Source organism: Amblyomma mixtum, unplaced genomic scaffold (genome assembly GCF_055824585.1).
Source record: "Amblyomma mixtum isolate Tamu unplaced genomic scaffold, ASM5582458v1 scaffold_36, whole genome shotgun sequence".
In the NCBI taxonomy this organism is placed as follows: Eukaryota; Metazoa; Arthropoda; class Arachnida; order Ixodida; family Ixodidae; genus Amblyomma; species Amblyomma mixtum.
The window spans coordinates 98997-120805 of NW_028317733.1; the positions used below are offsets into that span (position 1 = coordinate 98997).

The 21809-nt window shown below is 50.1% G+C and overlaps 2 long non-coding RNA genes and 1 pseudogene across 2 annotated transcripts in view; 2 read left to right on the forward strand and 1 right to left on the reverse strand.

The window, feature by feature from the left end:
• The window catches only part of LOC149324414 (uncharacterized), a 114774-nt gene that overhangs the window by 10310 nt on the left and 82655 nt on the right, over positions 1-21809 (reverse strand). The window lies entirely within an intron of this gene.
• Positions 13772-15466, forward strand: LOC149324415 (DDB1- and CUL4-associated factor 12 homolog pseudogene; annotated as a pseudogene).
• Positions 15544-21809, forward strand: part of LOC149324416 (uncharacterized) — a 168015-nt gene continuing 161749 nt past the window's right edge. The window contains exon 1 of the long non-coding RNA XR_016286852.1: positions 15544-15913. This is a non-coding gene — a long non-coding RNA (uncharacterized LOC149324416). The remainder of the gene's footprint in view (positions 15914-21809) is intronic.

Below are 21809 nucleotides of genomic sequence, written 5' to 3' on the forward strand. Positions count from 1 at the left end.
CGACATAGGTCGCCGGTTACCCCGATTATATGTCGCCGATTCGAATCCCTGACGTGAGCTATAGGCTCCAACTTACACAGTAAGCTTATGCAGCACGAAACGCTGAATCGTATGACACCATCCGGACCATTCTGCGGCGAACGGTCGGCATAATAAGATTTTTTTTCCGATGCGCGGTGCCGACATCTACGGCTACGGCGCCGAAGGCTTTTCGGCCGAACGAGCTGTATATGCTGTCGCGTAAAACGAAGCGTTACCGAGCATAGTCGCTACACAGCAGTTTCCCATGCCGATCGCAGCCCCGTAATACGCAGCCTAGTGAGCGGAGGAACAATTAAAAGGGCGCTGAAAAGGGCTCTAATAAAGTTGTTCTGTATGGGATGTTCAAGCAGACCGCTTCACGAATATTGTCCAGCAGAAATTTCTTTAATGCGCTTTGTAGATGCTATCTGTAGTCAAGATATGAATTCAAGCGTCTTCGCGCATTTTCCTCTCCTCTCGTCACTTTTTGCACACTGGAAGGTCGCCGCGTGGGTCCTCTGCCAGCTCCACCGCCGCTGGCGAAGCTTCTTGAATCGCCGGAGCTGCGCGACTTATTGGCCGCGGCTACGGTATCTGCCTGAGGTCTGAAAGAATCTACCCAATAGTCGCATCTCACCTTGTATACGCAGGTGCGAGCGACAGAGGAGGGTGCGAGCATGAAAAAGTCGCTGGGAGGGGCTCGCAAACTTTTGCGCGAGATTGTGGGTTCCCTGTTTCGTGTAGAAGTAATTAATTGACTGAGGTGCTCATAACAACACCATGCAGTGATTGAGCGAGTTGAGGCGCTCTCCTCGGAAGGTGTTTCTCCTTTAAGATTTGCAGAGCTATCGCGGTCGACACCGCTGCCCGAGCTTGTCTCGAGGTACGAGTGGTACGAGCAGAGGGGCAATGAACTTTATTAGCCGAGTGGGAGGGGCGGAGCCGTTCATAACGCTGCATGTCAACCCCGCAGCATGGCCAAGAGCTTATACGAGGTCTGTTAGAAAAGTATCCGACTTTATTTTTTTTTACGAACACCTGATGGATTTGAAACAAGCACGCTTGCACCAGCCTACCTTGAACCTTCGTGCGCATGCACAAATTTTTTCTCGCCTGCCGATAGCGTCAGTCACTGGCACGCAGCGCGTTTGAGTGAGGCAGTGCGCAGTGCTCTCGTCGGTTTTTTATTGCAAGGAAAATGGCGGAGCGACAGGAGCAGCGCTACTGCATAAAATTTTGCCAGAAACTAGGCGACAGCCAAGTGGAATCCATTCGGAATATTCAGACGGCTTTCGGTGACAATGCTATGAGCAGCACACAGAATAAGCAGTGGTACAATTGGTTTAAAAACGGCCGCACATCGGTGCAGAGAGAGTCACGCTCCGGTCGGCCATCAACATACCGAAATGACCAGGTCATTGCCGAAGTGAACGCTGTGGTGACGCGGGACCGTCGTGTGACTATCCGAGAAATTGTGGAAGAGGTGGACATCACCAATTTTTCTGCACATTCCATTATCACCGAAAATTTTGCCATGGAGAAAGATGCGGCGAAATTCGCGCCGAAGCTGCGCACGGTGGAGAAAAAGCAGCTTCATGTTGAAGTCTCACAGGATATGCTGGATTCCACAATCAGTGACCCCGACTTCATCGACACCATAATCGCTGGTGACGAGTCTTGGGTGTACAGGTACGACCTGGGAACCAAATCCCAGTCGTCACAATGGCAGCATTCCACGTCAACAAAACCAAAGAAGGCCCGCCAAGTGCGCAGCTGTGTCAGAGTGATGCTAACTGCTTTCTTTGACTCCCTCTGTGTGGCACACCCCGCGTACCCACCCCACAAAGTAAACATTGACCAAAAGAATACTACAGGGATGTCCTCCGTCGCCTGCATGGTGCTGTGCGGCGCAAGAGGCCGAAATTGAGGTCAACAGGAAATTGGCGCATCCATCATGACAATGCTCCTGCACATTCCTCCCACTAAATTCACACTTTTTTTGCGAAAAACCAGACTGCTGTAGTTCAACAGACTCCTTACTTTCCTGATATGGCCTCCGGTGACTTCTGGCTGTTTCCCAAAATCAAGAGGCCATTGAAAGGAGCGCGATTTCAGGCAAGAGAGGACATTATGGCTGCAACGACAGCTGAGCTAAACTCCATTCCGAAAGGGGCCTTTTCGGAATACTTCCAACAATGGCAGCACCACTGGGAGAAGTGTGTGAAGTCCCAAGGAGACTACTTTGAAGGTGATTAGGTTTCCAACACTCCAGTTATGCCAGTTTTTTTTCTTCGGCAAAAGGTCGGGTACTTTTCTAACAGACCTCGTATACGCCTGGGCGACCCAGTCCGCCTATTGCACGAGGCTCGGCTCCGAGCTGCGCAGCGCGGTCGCCCAATGAGCTGGATGGTGTGTGTGTGTGTGTGGGGCGTGAGGGGGGGTGAGATAGTAGGAGATAGAGGATGAGGTTGGGATATCTGCGGACTTTACAGAAATTTTTGATTTCGGCTTTGGAGTCTGATAATTTGGGGCTTGGGTTGGAGGAGATGATGGCTAAAGTGACGGCTGCCTCATCGGTAACATAGGAGGAGGCAGTCACGACGGAGGCAGAGAAAGTGGGGCGGCCGGAATTGTTCCGTAACCGCGAGCGCAAAGGCATTTCAGTGGCCATAATCGACGGAATCCGCTTAGGCCGCCTCCAGGTTATTGCCGTAGCACTTGTGTCGAGTCTCCGCCCTTTTGTTGCGGAAGCAACACTACGCTAGTCGCTGAGCCATTTCGCGGAGCTCTGGAAAGGCCAAGCTGCGCATGCGCGAGGAGCGGATAACGTCACACGGCGCACAGCTGGCGCGACGGGGCTGCCGCCGCGCGCTCTCGAGACATCGCCTCGCCGACAGTCTCCCTCTCTCTCTGAGGCGCAGTAGCGATTGCGCATCGCCATCTGCTTGGTTTGTGGTGTATTATTAGACACCTTTATCATACCGTGTACCGTGTTAGCGTTACCGGTACCGGAGTAATGGGAGCCCGCCCACCGGCGGTGAGCACACGCTGATTGGTTCCGATGCTGCGTGCGCGATCACAGCTGCCGGGTATGTGGCGCCATCTGACGCCGTCAAGGCAATTTGCGCATGCTCATTGGCTGCGCGCAGGCTCCCGGTACTCCGGTACCGATAACGCTAACACGGTACACTAAAGGTGTCTATTATATGGCTACGCGCAGATGTTGCTTTCGCAATGCTCCAGGTTTAACCAGAGCTAAACCGCAGCCAATTATTCTGCCGTCGACCGGTATGTAAGACAGGGTGCAAGCATGTTACGGTGAAGGGGGGCGAATGTCAAGGCATTGTGAACTGAAGGGGAAGGGAGACTTTGGGGGAAAGAGGGACTCGTAGCGGATACCGACGTGGCAGCCCGTCGTCGTTTGAGAAAGGCGCTTATATTGTCCCCACCTCCTGTAAGCTCTGCGGGAAACCGGGAGACTTTATTCACATCCTCCTCACATGCCCTACCTTCCCTCACCCTCCATCCCCAACCCCGTCGGAGTCGTACTGGGAGACTCTCCTGGCCAGCTCCGCTGCTGCTGACGAGCGCCGGATAATTACCGACAACTTGAAGCGGAAAGCACTCCAAGGGTTGTGCTTTGCCCTATAGAGACAGCCCCCTAAGGGTTACCTCGTGCCATTAGAAGGATGGGTGGGGCGTGATGCCCTCTTCTGCATTGCTTGGAAATAAACGTTTTTACCGCCGTGTTGAGGCATATATTGCCTGAAGTGGGGAAATGCAGATATAGGGGGGCAGGAGTAAGGGGGCTTTGTACGTTTTGCGGATGAGGTTGTCTATCCTGTCTATAGTTCTCCTGTCGAGAAGGTGAGGTATGGGAGGGGCCAGACTAGGCGACTTAGGGTGAAGGCTTGTACGAGGCCCACGGTTTCGTGCTCTCGAAGCCCACGATTCCCGCATATGACATGCGGTAGATGAGACAGATGAAAATAAAGATTGGTTTTTTGAGGAAAGGAAATGACACAGTAATTGTCTCACATCTAGGTGGACGCCTCCAGGGAAGGGAGGAAGGTGGGAGTGAAACAAGAAAGAGAGAAAGAGGTGCGGTAGAGGGCTTCATAACAATTTCCTCACCACCTGGGGAGTTTTAACGTGCGCTAACATCGCACAGCAAACAGGCGCCTCTGCGTTTCGTCTCCACCGAAACATGTCCGCCGCGGCCGGGTTTGAAACCGGCAACTTCGGCTCAGAAGCCGAGCATCTTAACCGCTGAGCCACTGCGGCGCGTGGTCTGGTCTACGTGTTGGGATGGATAGATGGATGGAAACAGCTTCATTACACACACAAAAAAAAAATCTTCCAGGGTGGTATGTTTGCTGGATGAAAGAGGTGTTTTGGCCGTTCTGTCAGGAGGAGGAAAACGCGAGTCACTCCCATCCCGACTTTTTGGAGATACCTCCGCTGAAGCCGTAACTCCGTATGTCATTCGCTGTGAGCATAACTGATAGAGGAATTGACCCTATAGCGTCTGTAGTAAAGAACACCATCTAATCGCAAGAAGGTTCTGAAAGGAGAAAAAAATCAGGGGTGCACTTTGACGATCTAAAGTGCGCAGAGGCGAAAGCCTTTAACTGCCGCTCTCGCTGCTCTCTTCGTCATTGCGCATGCGCCGTTGTTAAACCACCGGAGGATTGAGCATGGGGGCACTGCGCATGCGCAGTGTGCGCGTTGAGTGGGTTTGCGTGTTTACTGGGTATCATTAACTAATTGCCATTCGCTAATTGATTAATCATCAGTAACTAATTACCTAATTATCATTAACTACTGTTCATACATCTACTAGTTCACCATTAACTATCATTACTGACTTTTTCAAACCGCCGCGGTGGCTCAGTAGTTATGGCGCTCGGCTGCTGTCCCGAAAGGCGCGGGTTCGATTCTGGCCACGGCGGTCGATTTTCGATGGAGGCGCGAAATTCTAAAGGCTCGTGTGCTGGGCGATGTCAGTGCACATTAAAGAACCCCAGGTGGTCGAAATCTCCGGAGCCCTTCACTACGGCGTCCCTCATAGCCTGAGTCGCTTTGGGACGTTAAACCCCTATAAACCATATAAACCAAACCTGACTTTCCAAGTAATCATTCACCATTCTTACTGTCATACTGATGATTGACAGATACCGCGGAGGCACGGACGGACGGACACGCTGGCGAGTCGTGAGCCATAAAAGGCTTTCGCTTTAATAGGTCTCTCTATCTCACTCCCCAGCAAACCAAATACCTCTCAGAGACGTTTAGCTAGACGTCTCTGAGAAGTTTTTGGTTTGACGTCTCTTAGAGGTTTTTGGTTTGCTGGGTTTTTGAATTTCTGACCAGCGCTGCCGTTGCAATCGCCACTCCGTCAGACGCGTTATCTCTGACGCTATCGCCTGTTTTGCGGCGCCGGTCACTAGAGCGTCGTGTTCTTTCATGTGTTAGTGATGTCCGTGCTTCAACAACTACGGCCTGAGTGTCTGGTTTTGTGTTCGTGACCGTAGAATTTGCGAAGAGTGCAGGGAGACCCACAGGGATACGACGGAAACCGCTACCTGCGCTCGCTTTGGAGCCATCGCTCATTTCGGCGCCGTGTATCATGAAGTGTGATGATTTAGTCACAGATGTTGACGAAGCAGTCATCGTGTTTGGTCCGCAGAAGAGTCGGCACATCGTGCGAACCGATTGTGCAACCTGAATTTTATTGGTGTCGCATATATCAGCATGGGCAGTGAAGGCCGTTGCGTGATAGTGGTATGCTTTCACGCGTTTACAGAAATAGCAATTTTTATTTTTAGAGCGCAGCTCTTTGGCGCCTGTTTCTGCGTTTCGTTTCGCGGCGTCGCCGTCGTCCGTTGTAACCAGCAGTGGACACCCTTTGAGCTGCGAAACCAATGGAGCGGGAGCTTGGAAAGAAAAGGGTAAGACTGGCAAATTGTTTTTGAGGGAAGGAAATGAGCAGTATATGTCTCACACATATCTCGATGGACACCTGAACCAGAGGGAAACCTCTTGGAAAAGTGGACACCTCAATCGTGCTTTAAGCTACGTGGTGGTAGTAACAGATGCGCGCTGCATGCGTTGGCATTGAGCTTTAAGCTATGTGGCGGTAGTAACAGATGTGCGCTGCATGCGTTGGCATTGACAACGTTGTGCCAGAAACGCAGCGCTGAAGCCATAGGCTGTCGGCGTTCGTTGTGTTCATTGGCGTTGGCGTTGACCATGATTCACACTCCGATCATTTTAAGGAAAGGAATTGCGCAGAACTGGCTCCCTTGGTCAGTGGACGCCTGAATCGCGCTTATATAGGTACGTGGGGTGATGAGAGAGAGATGTGGGCTCCATGCGTTAGCGCTGACAACGGTGAGCGAACTCTCGCGATCAACCATTAACTGCCACCTGCCAGGGTGACAGGGTCGGTGGAGAATTTAGTGTCGATATAAGACAAACAGGAATTGCCTACCACTTATGCGGGAGAACATCCCGTTCCTCTCGCTCGTAACGCCTCCCACGGCTGTGACAACCTCGCGAACTAATAGCGCAGACCTCGTCTTTGAGGCGTTGGCGCAGCAAGTCGAGCATATATCCATTTCTCCGTCCACAAAGCTCCCTTCATGACAATCAAGAACTGTTAGTGGAGTGTTTCTTGAAGAAGCAATATGTTTAAAAAATAACAACTTGTCTGTAACTGTACAAACATGTCTTGCTCGAATTCTTTGCCTCAGTGTATCGAAAAGCTGAAACAGCTGATGAGCTGCGCTCAAATTTCGCATTAGGAAGTAACCCAACAGACACAAAATCTCCTCAAAATCTCCCAAAAATAGCTCATCGGGACATTTAGAATCTCCCCAAGAGATGCTCATTTTTCCCAAACACATCCAAAAAACGTCCCCACAACTAGCAATGTCCAAAAAGTTTTGCGTCCCATGGAAAGTTAATGCTCGATTTCTCGGCTCTGGTTCAATAAAATTATTCCTCCTTTTTCAAGCAGCCTGCAGGTACCCAAGCGCATATATGTGCCAAATTTCAGGCGCATATTTACGTTACAGGTTGTGTAATACACCTGTCCACTCATGTGAAGGCGTGCTGGCTCGGCCGTTCTGCACTTATCCGTTTACGTGAAATGTCCTAGCATTTTACACACAAAGGAAAAATGAATTCAAAAAGTCACCCGATCTTGCCCATATAAGAGCAAATAGCAGCGCCATACGGAAGTCCTTTCAGTTTACAAGCTGTGCTCTTAGCACGACTTGCAGGCTGTCGTCCATACCGGCGACAGCACCATACACCGCCACAATCAAAATGCAGTCATGTTCCAGTCAAAGAAAAGCAATACAGCCCGAAATGGAAGACCGTGCCGAACAAAACTTACGTTCAACGACGCAAATTTGAATGAATACAAACAGCAGACGCAAAAGTATGCACTATATAATACACAATGTAAAGGGTCAGTCACATTTAGAGGGAACATGGCTCCGCGTGGCCACTTACTTGCGGAGAGCAATTGCATCTAACCCGTTCATGAATCAATGAAGAGTGGAACACGAGAAGAGGGTCCTCGACGTGGTGCTTCGTGTCATCTGCCCCTTTGCACGGGTTGGCAACCGGCTTGGTCAACCGGAGCCATGTTCTCTCTAAGTGTGATTGACCCTGTACGTAGCACTACGGCATCACTCAAATAGTGATGGCCACTGTTTTCTCTAGCTCTGAGAAATCTGCAAAATGAAGCAAGAAAAACAGAATACAGGCTGAAAATTGATGCACCTTAAACAAGTATTGTGGGGGCTTCAAAAGCAGATATGCACACGCAAAAGCCAACGTATGTAAAGAGCGACTTGGGCGACAAAAGAAATGACGAGATGGGCGTACGCTGCCGACACGCGGTTTCAGGTCACTGATTTTCTTAAGTTGAAACCCCCCACTCGCTTAGAGTCTCGGAGCAAGCTTCAGCGACGTGTTATCAAAACAGAAAAAAAAAATTACTTCTACTAGACTATGATAAAAAAAAGTGCGAAAAGAGCCTGCAGCATGTTTAAATAAATAATTACGAGGAACTTTAGCGGCTAAAGTGGTGAAAGGCGAAAGCCTGAGTGCTGCATTCTGCTACGCGATTGTTCACTTCCCATTTTGTTGGTGCATTAATTAACTGCTCATTAATGACGCTTAAGCTTCGCCTTTAGGAGTGGAACGCGACAGCGTGTTGCAGCGCTGCCAGGGAGTCCACGGAACGCCACCATCCGTTCGGCGCGATTCCTTGCCCTTTGAACGCAACGCTTTTTGAGGAAAGGAAATGGCGCTGTAATTCTCTGTCAGCTCGGTGGACACCTGAGCCGCACCGTACAGGAAGGGAGGAAGTGTGAGTGAAAGAAGAAAGAGGGGCCGTAGTGAAGAAAATGAAAATTGTATTTGAGGAAAGGAAGTAGCGCAGTAACTGTCTCACATATTTCGGTGGACACCCGTCAAAATTCGCGCGTGGTGACGTCACGACAATTTGGACCAATCTGAAACGCGGACAAATACGCCTTGCTCGTCGGTAAATTGGTTTTTGAGGAAAGGAAATGTATCTGTCTCGCACATCTCGGTGGACACCTAAACCTCGCCGTAACGGGAAGGGAGGAAGATGGGAGTGAACGAAGACACCGTATTCACTAGACGCACCTTTGTTCAGTCCCAACCATCGAGCTGGCATGGCGGAGTGGTAGCGTGCTCGACTCGCACTCTGGAGACCGGGGTTCGATTCCCAAGCTCGGCCAATTTCTTACTCGGTTTTATTTATTTATCTGGTCTGACTAGAAAGGTTAATTGGACTAATTGGTTAAGTAAGCAATTAACTAAACTCAGTCAAACTTACTTGGAGCATCACTATACGATCCCTTTAATTGGTTGCATGGTTAGTAGTACAATTGGCCCCGTTTGAAATTCGCGCAGTGTGACGTCACGACCGTTTCAACCAACTGAAAAGCGTGACATTTTTGTCTACAGCTCCTGCTTACAACGATGAGGCATTAAAGGTTTCCGCCTTAATAAATAAATAAAATAAACCAGCATACGTTCCCTACGGAAACCCAGGGATGAAATAGAAGGCTGCAACCGCTGAAACCATGAATTAAACGCAGCCATTCTGCCCTGCGCCTTCTCGCAGCACAGCGAACGCTCAAACATACGCGTTACACCCTCGTAACGATCCTGGTAGTTTTATTTTCTTTTGACTAAGTGTGTGGATAAGACTGCTTGAAGCCAGGTGGTAGAATGGACGTCTTGAGGTAGGTGCGATGGCGAGCTGCATCTATGGTGCGGCAGACCGCTCATGCAGCACAGTCCAGCGTGGGAGTCGAGATCAAGGCACGATTAATCCAGTGGGAGAGAGTCAACATAGCCATGCGAACACTGCACAAACTGTATACCGCTGCGACAGGATGGCTGGGCGGTGGCGAAGTAGGTAGAGCAGGCTAATCCATGGGCCTCGCAGAAACAGAGTGGTGGGTCTCCGAAGGTCCTTCCCGCCTATGACCGTAGTAGACGAACACGCTTCCACCTCCAATCCACTGCAGTCGTCGGAGGCGCTGAGGCATGCAGGGTGCGTGCGAGGAGTCGCCTATTGCCACGAACTCCGCCGCCGCGAACGCCGCCTCGAACAGCGGCATCAGTAGGGCCGTGAAGCTGCGCAAAGGACTTGACTTGCGATGCGCCGCCGCTGCATCAGTTCCAAAAGGAATGGTATGGGCACGCCGAGGTGCGCTGGAAAACTGCCGCGAATCCGTAGCTACGAAGTCCACGACAGCCCAGTTGGCGCAGTGACGAGAGCAAGAACTGCCGCGCGCTGGGGCTTGTGCACGGCGGGGGCAGCGCGAATAAGAGCGCGCAAAATGGCTTCCGTCCAGCGAGGAAGCCGGGTGAGCGACGGGAGGCCATTACTGCTCTTCTGCTAGACAGCGGCGCAGCGAGGAGTGCCGAGTCGGAGATGCCTGGAGGGACCACCACGCAGTGTTGAAGTTGGGCGGCAACAGGGAAAACGCTAGACGACGGGAGAGCTGGTGGCCACCGCTTCTGGCGACGCGTTGAAAATGCAGACCGCCGTCGCCTGCCTGCAGCATGGAGCCGACGGCCCACGTGCGAGAAACGCATGCGCCGAGAGAGGCGCGGAGTTAACCGCTCCCTTCGGCTGTTCGAATCAAACTGCTGCTTCATCTCTCCAAACGACGAGTGCAAGAGGAAAACCTTCTCTCCCCGCAGCTTGTGGCGCGAGGGAGAGAGAAAAGAGAGCGCGAGCAGTCGACTTTTATTTCTTGTTGAAACCATTGGTCCCGAAAACGTTATACCCAGTTATCTTTCTGGGGCAAAAGGCATTGATTCGTTTTTGTTGCTGCCTAAAACTCCCGAAAAAACGTTCCTAGACCTTTAGTGGGAGCACTGCCTTTTTCCGTATGCTTCTATGTCTTGCCTCTATGGTCTGGAAACGCTTAATAAACGTTGTACTGGGACTGGGATATTCGATCATTTTTAGGCGCACATGGGGAGGTACAGCCTTTGTCAAAAGTTTAGAGCCCAGGGGGTTTCCTTCAAAGCACTATTGTGGCGCTCCTGTAGCGCTCATGGAAGTCCTACGCATCGGAGGGAGGAGGACGAAAAATCTTCTTACCTTCAGGAGATTTTGGACGCTCAGCGCGCATTACGAGCCATGGAACATGGCTATTGGAGTACTCACGCCAAAGAGGGATAAGACAATGAATCAGTTATGACAGTTTATTTCGTTATATGCACCAGTTTGATTCTACTGAGCGCTCGAGGTAGCCTGGTAAGGAAATATCTAAAAAGGAGCCCAGTTATCAAGGACTACAAAATGAGCTTTGTTATAGTCGCTTATGGTCTTGGAGCGTTTTTACTATGGTGCATGCGATAAATCGAACGTTAAATGCACGATATCGTGATTGCTCAGGCCAGGCATATGCATTACGTGTGACATGGTATCTTCAGATGATGTTAGCACAAGATGTAGAAAGGCCCCGCCTTCTAAAGAACGGGTCCGCGAGCCATGGTCTCGCCCGGCGAGTGACAGATCCATTCTAAAAACATCGGTTTATTCCAGATACACAAAAAGCCTTCTGCAAGGACACAACATTGGACGACGACATTACAATTTTAATATAAACACAATTTAAACAGCCGCCGCGGTGGCTCAGCGGTTATGGTGCTCGGCTGCTGACCCAAAGGACGCGGGTTCGACCCCGGCCGCGGCGGCTAGAATTTCTTTGGAGGAGAAATTCTAGAGGCCCGTGTACTGTGCGATGTCAGTGCACGTTAAAGAACCCCAGGTGGTCGAAATTTCCGGAGCCCTCCACTACGGCGTCTCTCATAGCCTTAGTCGCTTTGGGACGTTAAACCCCATAAACCAAACCAAACCAAACAATTTAAACACTTCGCGTCTAAGAATGTGCCAGTCCGTAGCAGATCTGCTGTTCCCTGACCCCATCGCTCAGTCCCCCCCCCCGCAGTCGGCGCCTATGCTCAGGAGCGTGTACCTCCGGGTACCTGCCAAATTCTCAAACCCCCGTCACGCGAAGGTCCAAGATGTCGCGACTGAGAGAAGGATGAAAAGATGAAAAGGAAAGTGCACGGGCCTGCCGACGGGCTCCAGCCGAGCCACCACCGATGCCACGTGCAGATAGAAGGGAGTTGAAAGATAAGAGGAATGAGTGAAAAAAAGACGCGCGTAGCAGCAACCGCGTCCGCCGAAGAGAAGACGCTGGCTGAAATAACAGATACCCCTAGAGCCACCCTCCAAGATGGGTTTCATGTAATGGCTTACGACGTAAAAGCAGCTAAGACAGTAGGGCGGGCAAGGAAAAGTTTAAATATAAACACACGATATACAGGGTCTGCTCTGAAGGTAGTAGGACTGGTTTTTTTCCTGTGTGAACGGGCGGACGAGAGGTGGCCTGCGCGTGCAGGATCGTTGAAGGGGGATATTGGGAATGCTGGGGAAAATCGGCAGTCGGCTCTCGGCCGTTGAAGAGAGCAGGTCGCTTGTACTTTGAACCCCTGTCGAAACGTCTCGTCACGCAGAATCATCGAGCGTTTACTGGATCAGCGATACGCGATCAAATTTTGAGTAAATCTTGGTAAAACGGGCAAAGCGACTCACAACATGATTAAGGAGGCCTACGGTGACGCTTCCATGGGTAGATCAGGTGTTTTTGATAGGCACAAGCTTTTCCGAGAAGGTAAGGAAAGAGTGGAGGAAGACGACCGCTTCAGACGCTCTTCGACCAGCAAGACCAACGAAAATGTGTAGCGAGGGAAACATTTACTTAACAGTGATCTATCAGAATGATTGCTGATGACTTGAGCATTCCTCAAACCCAAGTTTTTGGGATCGTGACAGAAAACTTACCCATGAGGAAAGCGTGCGCGAAGTTGGTGCCGGGAGTGTTGTCAGAGGAGGAAAAGGCCAACCGGTAGCATCTTCTTCATCATGTGAATGAGGACCCCGATTTTTTGCGCAGCACAAGGCGGCAACGCTGCCTCAGCCCCCCTACAGTCCCGGCTTGGCCCCGCCAGACTTTCTTCTATTCCCGAGAATAAAATCGCCGCTCAAGGGGAAACATCACGGATCGGTAGAGGTGGTTTAACAGGCCGTGACGAGGGAGCTAAACAGCATTCCGGTCCAGACGTTCCTGGAGGCGTACGAAAACTGTGAAACTCATTGGCAGCAGCGTGTAGGTGCGGAATGGTGCTACCTTGAAAAATTGTAATCGTTTGTACTATTCTCTAGAATAAATTTTGTTTTAAAAAATGAGTCCTACTACTTTCAGAACAGACCATGTATATTGAAAGCTTTCCGGAGTCGTTGTGCACACGAGCTTTTGCAGATCTGAGGCACGAAGCAAGTATATGCAGTATATCGAATGACTTGTTCACGCCGCTAGGTAGTGAATTTACTTTATTTGAAAAAGACGTTTTTTTTGTGTGTGCCCTTTAGGAGCACTTCGCGCATGGCTCCACCTCTCTGCCGCGGCGGCCGCGTTTCGATGGAGGCGGAACGCAAAAGGCGCCCGTGTGCTGTGCGATGTACGATGTAGGTGGCCGAAATTTACCCGGAAACCTCCACTACGCCACCTCTTTCTTTCTTTCTTCTTCGCTCCCGCCTTCCTCCATTCCCTTACGGCGCGGTTCAGGTGTCCACCGAGATATGTGCGACAGATACTGCGCTATTTCTTTACCTCAAAAAACCAATTTACCAATTTTAGCTCCACGTTATTCACGGTGGCCGACTCTGATGCTTCTTTGGGGTAGCCGACGACTAAGCATATTACCCGGTGATTCAAAAACGTTCCTCCCATTCCCCACAGATGTGTCGAAGGCCGCACTGCGTCGCTTCTTTGCCATTTCTTTGAAGGTCGAGGGGTCCAGCAGGCTATTGTCTGCGTCCGGTAACGTGGCACAGACACGTTCCCGCAAACAACTGCAAAATTCGCGCCAAAAGGCCTCCGCGACAGTCGTTCCCCTAGCGACAGTCGCAGTCCCCATTTCCTCTTTTGTCAATCACGTTACGCACCCGTAGACGTACGCGTGCTTGAATATATTTCCAGAAAGCAAGCAAACAGCGCACTCATGAGTAGCTTTAGTCAAAGTTCATAGCCAGATACTACTTCTAGTGAAGTTGCAATCTAATTTGCGCACGAGTTTAGATTATCAGAAAAGCTTTTAAATATTTCCCCAAGCGGTTGTAATACGGCCCACTACTGGTTGTTCCAGAACGTCGGCGTTTGTCGACATACGTTTGAAACGATTTGAAAACAATAAAAAAATAACTGCGAGTGTGCATGATGCACAAACATGCTCGCAAAAGTTTCGGTTTCGATTGCATAGACACGCTAGCGACGCTTAGCGGGCGTCAGTGTGTTTGTTGCTGTCATGGCGGTCATCAGCTGGGAAAGTCTAAAAATGGGAAACGTATGCACGTAGACGCCAAGACCGTTTCCGCGCAGTTGTGTACGCTGGAAGAAAACCGTCCAGGTGTCAACGGCGACGAAAGCAAAGGCGATGGCTCACGTAAGGAAACTGAACGTTAGCGGGTCCCGCTCAGACGAAGACAGCACTGATGCGGTCACTGAATCCTACAAGTTCGCTTGGCCTGGTGAGTCGACATCCAGTAGCGAACAAGTGACGCCGCGTTTCTTCAGCGACCCGTTGCGTCTTGCGCATCTGGAGTCGCTCATCCGAGGTGACCTGTACAGCTCCAGAAGGACGTCGCGCAACTTCGGCGACTACGCGCAGTGTCGTGAGCTCGGACTTCAGTACCGACAGCGTCTCGGCGTGGACGAGACCTATGGCACTCGACACCTGCTCCAGAATGGCCTGTACCACGAGCGCGAGATTAGCCTGGGCCGCATCAACAAGATATTCTGCTCGGCCTGGCTCTCGGAGCGCCAGATAGTGTTCGGCACCAAGTGCAACAAGCTCATGGTGCTCGACACGGAGAACGGCAAGCTCTGCCAGATCCCGAGCCTGCAGAGCTCGCGCGCGAGCCCGCCGCCCGAGAACCACTGCGGGATCCACGCGCTGCAGATGAACCCGTCGCGAACTCTGCTCGCCACGGGGGCGCACCACTCGAACGACACGGCCGTGTACAGGCTGCCGACGTTGGACCCCGTGTGTGTCGGTCGGTGAACGGGCTCACACGGACTGGATCTTCGACCTGGCGTGGCTCGACGACGAGTTTTACGTGACTGGCTCGCGGGACGCCACGCTCGCGCTGTGGAGAGTGCAGGAGACGAGGGGCTTCTCCTGGCCCGAGTCCGCGCTGACGCCGAGACAGATGCGACCGCTGGCCGTGCGTGGCTGCAAGGACGCCGACAAGGTGCGCGCCCTGCTCTTCAGCCGTCAGCAGAGCGAGATCGTCGCACTGTCGCTGAACGCGTACATCCACCAGTGGGATGCGTGCACGCTGCGCTGGAAGGCGTCCCACAAGATGCCCTATTGCCAGGAGAACGTCTGCATGGCGCAGCAGCCCGAGCGGAGCGTCTACGCCGTTGGTTCCTAGTCGTACGTGACATTCCTGGACTCGCGGACACTGCAGCAGACGCACAAGGTGCCTTCCAAGTGCATCGGCTGTGGGATCCGCTCGCTGAGCTTCATGGACGATCTGCTGACCATCGGGGCGGGCATTGGCGTGATACTCTTCTTCGACCTGCGCGCCTCCAAGTACCTGGAGGACTCCGACCGGTCGCGGTACAGCATGCTCAAGGCCAACAGGGGCTTGGTCCACGCGGACGAACTGTTCCGCGAGGTTTTCTGGAACACCGAGTACAACCCGGCCATCTACACGCACTGCTATGACCCGTCGGGACTGCGGCTGTTTGCGGCAGGCGGGCCACTGCCTGCTAGCCTCCAGCCGGTTTGTGGCACTGACGAGGGAGTAACCATATCCTTTCGTGACGATGCCAAACCCTGGTGGCAAGCCGCAGATTGCGGTTGTTGTCAGGTGCATGCATTTTCTGCTGACTGCGCCACTGTTACTTTTTCATCGAACGTTGAAGACTACCACATCATTTACTGCGCTCTTCAGCCTCTGGAAGAACTGGTACCTCATGTTTGTCCGTCTTTCCCCTAGAAGAACTGCCCGACCATACTAGACAAAAGCTGCAGTTGACAGGGCCATACATATGCTTGCTTGGTGGCCCTTAACCATGGAGAAAGTTGTTATAGGGGCCCCTGTGTCTTGTTAAATGTTAAAAACATACTCAATAGCGCTACACTCAATCAAGCTAAGTGGTCTCACCTCAAGCCTACAGTACATGTGTATCTGCTTGCGCTCTTATATGTGCCACACATCGTCATGAGTGTCGTTCTACATGAAAAGGTTTCGACACATTGTTAACAATGCTTTAAGCTGTGTGGCACTGGGCGTTCATCTTAAGAGTATAACATTTATTATGCACGCTTGAGGTGAGAAGTATACTAAGGCCCCTCGAGGAGTGTTTTTTTTTTGTCATATGCGCAATGACAAACAGGTAGGCAATTACAATTCCTTGCCATCAGTGTTCACAGCTTCAAACTCGTTGTATGAAATTAATGGACTGCGAGGCTCTCGAAAGGCTACACAATGGAAGACTGGACTCAACCTCAAGCTAATGTTTTGTGGTAATGCCCTTCGAAGCCAGTTAGTCTTGCAATGTTTTACCTTAGTGTTATGGCTGCTAATTAAGTGATGCGAGCGCTGTAAATGCATGTGTGGTAGCCCTCCTGTTTAAAGTATAGTGCAGGTGGACTGTTTCGTTTTGTGGAGATAAAAGCTTTGCCATCAGCAGTGTTTGAGCATTCAGAAAGTCTTTGCTTTGTTTAATGCATAAATCTGTTCTAAGCATCCACCTGAAGTATACCAAATATTCCACCATTTGTGTATTCACCCATTGACCCAGAAATCTTTGCAGAGCTGAAGCTGTCTCCCCTCTGATGGCGCATGAACTTTGCACCTTGGACTCCCTTGACATAGGCTGTTGTATTCGGCAAAGACGTGAAGGTTCAGCTAGCCTGTCTAGCCACTCTTTACGATACTCTTTTGCAGCCGTCAATAGCGCTGCCTTTAAGGTTTGCACCAGATTTTTAGTCTAAATGAACAGCCTCAAGTGCGAAAAAAATACACCACATTATAGTGGACACTATATCATAGTGCTTTCTGCCTCAGGCCACAACTTGGCACTCCCCTGTGGCTGCTAATAGGGTGTATCAATACATGTGCACATCATGGCTGCTTATGGTGGTAACTTCTTGCTTAAGCTTCCTCTTTAAGAGAGACCTCTGATATCTCCATGGAACCACAGACAGGCTGTAGGGGAAGGAAAATGAAATTAAAATTGGTTTTAAGAAAACAAGGATCTCTCATATCTGGGTGGACACCCAAACTGGTGCCCCCAAGGGAAGGAAAATGAAAATTGTCTTTATGGAAAGGAAAAGGCTGTCTCTCAGGATGTACACAGGAACTGGCTGTTAGAGCCTCAAGGAAAATGAAATGAAAATTAGTTTTAAGGTAAGGAAATATGCCTGCGCCTCATATCTGGGTGGTGTACACTACCTTTCACTGTTATAGGGAACATGCTATCCCATGGCCTCCCTGCTACGCAGAGGGATCTCTACACTGAGCGCTGCCTGCCGCGGAGAATTTGTGAGAGTTGTCGGCACAAGACGCATGCGCAGTAAGCGTGATGGCTGGTCTTTCTGTGCATGCGCTTCATGCTGCCTGTGCACAGGCAGCGGGACTTTGTGAAGTGCGGAGGCCACGCGATCCATGTTCCCTTTAATAATGTACACCACAGTACATGTCTCAAAGCACCCTTCTAAGACTACACTATATTCACTAGACGGGCCTTTGTTCATTCCAAACCGTCGAGCTGGTGTGGTTAGGAGTGGTTAGCATGCTCACCTCCCACTCTGGAGGCTTTGGTTCCATTCCCCAACTCGACCAATTTCCTACTCGCTTTCATTTATTAATGCTTCTGGGATTTTTGGTCACACCATTAAAAAATTGAAAATTGGTTCTTAGTAAAGGAAGGGGCATAGTAACACTTCTGGGTGGAAACCTCAACCAGGCCCTGAGAGTAACAATGAGGAGGAAGAGAAAGAGGCCTCATATTGGATTGGGGGGGGGGGGATAATTTCAATCATCTGGGGACTCATAAAGAGATACTGAGGTCAAATAGAAGTTAGCCTGTATTGACAATGTACCACTTCTGATCACAAAAGGACCACTCTTGGTGAAAAGGCAGGTTTTATAAGCTAGAAAAGACCAAAAAATGAAGTACTGGTGTCATCATCACTTGTCAATTTCACAAGTGAAATGCATGCATCAACATTAGGTTTTTGGGTACAGGAGGTTACACTACACAGCCATTCGCTTTAAAGTGTTAGCAACCCATCCTTTCTGGTGTGAATGCCAGTAGTTTGAATTGACCGGCGGGAAGATTTTTAAATCCACTTTTCTGGGCGGTAATGGAGCCTTTTTCCGAAGGAGAAATTTCATCATGGACACATAGAGCCAGAGATTGTTTTTACCGAGAGCAGTAATTTAATGGAGTTGTCTTCAATGTTCCGTTAATGTCCACCGACATTGTACAGCACATGTGTGCCCTTTGTGTTTCGCCTGCATCGAACAACGGTCAGGATTGAATCCAGGTCCTTTTATGGCTCAGCAGCCTAGTGCGTCCTAACCACGGAGCCACCGCGACCGGTATGTGGTCAGCAATGGCTTTTTTGCGGCCTCTATAGTGCATGGAGAGGCAGTGTGCACACAGAGTTCCTAAACTTTTGTCTGAACTAAAGCTTCCATACTGGCAGTAGTATTATACGGCGCTTTGGCCCGCATACCCAAAAAATGCTGCCACCAGCAGCAAAAACTTTGAGGACACAGTTTCAATTTAAGAGTATGACATGACACTGTTAGAGGCTCCCTATGGACACTTGTCCATCCCCTGGCGCACCCTATCGCAGACATCAACGTGCTTGTTGCCATTACATACTGCATATTAGACATCATCCATATTAATTGGAGATGCTAATTCAGGGCCCTAACTAAGTGTTCTTGTAATGTAATTCGCCTACTTTGCAGTGCGAGGTGCTCGTATAAGGCCTCCATTTATTCCACTGAAAGAATGGTTCTCAGTGGTGTAGAGGTAGCATGCCCGATTCCCTACCCAAAGGACAGTGGTTCCATTCCGCTAGACCACCTTTTTTCTTTTCAACAAAACTGCTTTTTTATGTAACTACCCTCTCGAGCAGTGAGGATTTTCTAGTTACGAAAACGCCGACACCGGGTTTTTGACCGAAGAGGACATTCAAAGATGTTCTAGGTTTTTCACCGAACAGGACATTCAAAGATGTTCTAGTTTGTCTTTGATGCAGAGGTCGATGACCTCTGCATCAAAGACAAACTAGAACCATCCCTAACATCAAATTACAAACTCAAGGGGCGGAGATTCCTGATGTTGAAAAAATCAGAATTTTAGGAATGATTATACAAAGCAACGGGTATAACGGTGATGCAATAACTAAGATAGAAAACTGCGCGCAACAAACTATGCGGCTCATACAGTGGATTGCCAACAGAAGACACGGCATGAAAGAGCTGAATCTCCTACGGCTGGTACACGCGTTCGTCAGCCGTATCCCGTATGCTGCCCCCTTCCATGATCTTAAAGTTTCAGAAAAGGAAAAGCTAAATGCAATTATCAGGCAATGCACGAAAGAAGCTCCGATCCGTACATCCACTCACCGCCTCCTAGAGCTAGGCATGCATAATACCCTGGAAGATATTACGGAAGCAGTGAGAACGTCCCAAGTGGAACGGTTAGCCGGGACCACTACCGGCAGGGCCATTCTAGAAAAACTCAATCTGAGCCGAGATCACAGAACAACCGCCAAAGTTGACATGCTCGGTGAAATTCGGGACAATATAGTTGTACCTCCATTGCCTAGGAATATGCATCCTATTCATCACTAAGTGCGCCGGGCCAAACGGGCAGAGGCGCTAGAGAAACGCTTCCGCTCCTACAAAGACGAGGATGTGGTCTACGTGGATGCCGCTGATTATGGTAAGAACACGATGACCGTCGCGGTCGTCAGTAATAAACAACTCCTCAAAATAAGTGCCTCCATACTCTCCGGTAACCCAGAGACTGCAGAGGAAGCTGCCATAGCACTGGCTTGTGTAGGAACAAAAGCGAGGTACATCATCAGTGACTCCAAAGTTGCCATACTAAATTTCAGCAGAGGCCGGGTCTCCCCTCTAACGAATACAATTCTAAGCCGTCATGTAATAGACCGGAAAATTACACTAGTCTGGGAACCAGCACATGCATCCCTGCCTAGTAATGAGACAGCCCACGAGTTCGCTCGAAGCTTTTCCTTCCGGGCGGACCCGAGCGAGGTGGTCTTTACAGACAGGGATCGCATGGCGACCTACGGAGAAATTACACAACACTATCGTTTGCAACGAGCTCGACTTCCTCCAGCGTATAGATCCTTGTCCAGATACAAAGCCATCAACTGGCGCCGGTTACAAACTTACACCTTTCCAAACCCAGCCCTCCGGAGTCTTATGTACCCAGGGCAATTTTCAGTCAAATGCGCAAACTGCTAACTTAGGGCCACCTTGGACCACATACTATGGGAATGTCCTCATGCCCCCCGGGAAGGACGAGGTATAAACACAAAAGATCAATGGGAGACATCACAACTGAGCTCCGACCCGGCGACTCAGTTACAACTCGTCCGAGTGGCCGAAGCCGCCGCCGAGAGTCAAGACCTTTCAGCCGTCGTCTAGGCGGGTAGCCCTCTGGCTACCCTCTTTCTGTTGGACATTAAAAGTTTTCCTATCCTATCCTATCATATTAAAGATGTTGCACTTATATCGCTGCACCATGAAACTACATCCGAGGAGCAAAACGGTGCAGTTTTCACCACCTTAAGCTCGCACGAGGTGCACGTGCACTGAGGCACCCAAGCTGCCAGAAGGTGTACCTCTGGGTTTCAATAGAATGCAAGCGCAACAGGTGAAGGCAAAGGGCCAAGTGGACAAGATTAGAAAGTCCGCATGAAGAAGGGGTCGCGGCTGACGTAGTACAGGGTTAATAGGAGGGATATCGGAGAAGCCGCTCTCCTGTGTGGGATATAGTTCGGCTGATGATGAGGGTGATAATGCTTCTTGCTTCCCATGGACGCGAATTTAGTGCAAACGATGAGTGCTGATGCGTATATTCTAGTAGCCATGCATGTCAGCTGTGTACCGGTAGACTCGACGGCCATTACAAATTACGTCCGCTGGCTAGAAATACTGGAGTTACTTTTCGTTACCCCCCATGCAAGCAGGGAAACACGGCTGAAAATCATGTCCAAGGTTCTCGGAGAGAAATTTTGAAAATTAGAGAATTGTAAGATCCTGTTATGGAAATGGGTAATGGTCCAATCTTTTGATATGACGGGGGACCTTTAACGTCCACTGACACCATGTGCTGTGCAGGTTAAAGATCCGAGGCGGTCGAAATTATTCTGGAGCCCTCCACTTTGGCACTTCTTCTTTCCTTTCTTCTTTCACTCCGCCCTTTACCCCTTCCCTTACGACGTGGTTCGGGTGTCCACCGAGATATGCGGGACAGTTACTGCGTCATTTCCTTTCAGCAAAACCAATTTTAAATTTCGGCCGCGGCGGCCGCGGTTCGATAGCGGCGGAACGCAAAGGCGCCCGTGTGCTGTGCGGTGTCAGCGCACGTTAAAGATCCCCAGGTGGTCGAAATTATTCCGGAGACCTCCACTACGGCACCTCTTTCTCTCTGTTCTTCATTCACTCCCAGCTTTCTTCTCTTACGGCGCGGTTGGGATGTCCGCCAATTGCTGTGAGATGTCAGACAATTACTGTGTCATTTTCTTTCCTCAAAACCCAATTTTTAGCGAAATCTTTAATTTAAAGCGTTTCCATCGATCGCATCAATTGAACAGTTAAGACTGCCATAGAAAACCAATAGGGAACGCTTTTGATGATACCAAAAATGTTAATAAAATATACAAGGCGGCTGTCGGGTGATCTGAAGATATATTGAATGTTAGTGATATCTTATATCATATTAAAAAACTGGATTCATGAACTATTTCCTACTAAAAAATGCTTTTGTCCAGAATTGTTGGGTATGGACGGATATTCGACTTTCACAGAAACTTCTCAGTTCAGGAAAAATTAATCCAGAAATCTAACCCTGAACTGCAGATTG